Here is a 1,431-nt window from a genome sequence, read left to right on the forward strand (position 1 = left end):
ACATTTTATTATTTCTATTCTAAAATGGACCGTATATGTGCATTGACATGATTTCAGGGCAACGTTTGATCAGATTTGACCCACGTCCGGATATACGATTTTGGATTTTCTTTTCATTTCTTTACACAGTAGCTTTGAAAATCTCATATTAGAAATGTCACATTTGACTATTTCTATTCTAAAATGGACCGTATATGTGCATTAACATGATTTCAGGGCAACGTTTGATCAGATTTGACCCACGCCCGGGCATACGATTTTTGATTTTCTTTTTTCTTTTTATTTCTTTAGACAGTAGCTTTGCAAATCTCATATTTAAAAATGTCACATTTGATTATTTTTATTCTAAAATGGACCGTATATTTGCATTGACATAATTTCAGGGCAACGTTTGATCAGATTTGACCCACGTCCAGACATACGATTTTTTATTTTATTTTTTATTTTCATTTCTTTAGACAGTAGCTTTGAAAATCTCATATTTAAAAATGTCACATTTGATTATTTCTATTCTAAAATGGACCGTATATGTGCATTGACATGATTTCAGGGCAACGTTTGATCAGATTTGACCCACGTCCGGAAATACGATTTTTTATTTTATTTTTTATTTTCATTTCTTTAGACAGTAGCTTTGAAAATGTCATATTTAAAAATGTCACATTTGATTATTTCTATTCTAAAATGGACCGTATATTTGAATTGACATGATTTCAGGGCAACGTTTGATCAGATTTGACCCACCTCCGGACATACTATTTTTGATTTTCTTTTCATTTCTTTACACAGTAGCTTTGAAAATCTCATATTTAAAAATGTCACATTTGATTATTTCTATTCTAAAATGGACCGTATATGTGCATCGACATGATTTCGGGGCAACGTTTGATCAGATTTGACCCACGTCCGGACATACGATTTTTGATTTTCTTTTCATTTCTTTACACAGTAGCTTTGAAAACCTCATATTTAAAAATGTCACATTTGATTATTTCTATTCTAAAATGGACCGTATATATGCATTGACATGATTTCAGGGCAACGTTTGATCAGATTTAACCCACGTCCGGACACACTATTTTTTATTTTATTTTTTATTTTCATTTCTTTAGACAGTAGCTTTGAAAATCTCATATTTAAAAGCATAACATTTGATTATTTCTATTCTAAAATGGACCGTATATATGCATTGGCATGATTTCAGGGCAAAGTTTGATCAGATTTGACCCACGTCCGGACATACGATTTTTTATTTTATTTTTTATTTTCATTTCTTTAGACAGTAGCTTTGAAAATCTCATATTTAAAAATGCCACATTTTATTATTTTTATTCTAAAATGGACCGTATATTTGAATTGACATGATTTCAGGGCAACGTTTGATCAGATTTGACCCACGTCCGGACATACGATTTTTGATTTTCTTTTCAT

At 30.8% G+C, this 1,431-nt stretch overlaps 1 protein-coding gene across 1 annotated transcript in view; it reads left to right on the forward strand.

Annotated features, from left to right (window-relative positions):
* Positions 1–1,431, forward strand: part of LOC117175059 (leucine-rich repeat extensin-like protein 2) — a 128,322-nt gene that overhangs the window by 63,775 nt on the left and 63,116 nt on the right. The gene's annotated exons all lie outside the window — the stretch shown is intronic.

Source organism: Belonocnema kinseyi, chromosome 6 (genome assembly GCF_010883055.1).
Source record: "Belonocnema kinseyi isolate 2016_QV_RU_SX_M_011 chromosome 6, B_treatae_v1, whole genome shotgun sequence".
Lineage (NCBI taxonomy): Eukaryota > Metazoa > Arthropoda > Insecta > Hymenoptera > Cynipidae > Belonocnema > Belonocnema kinseyi.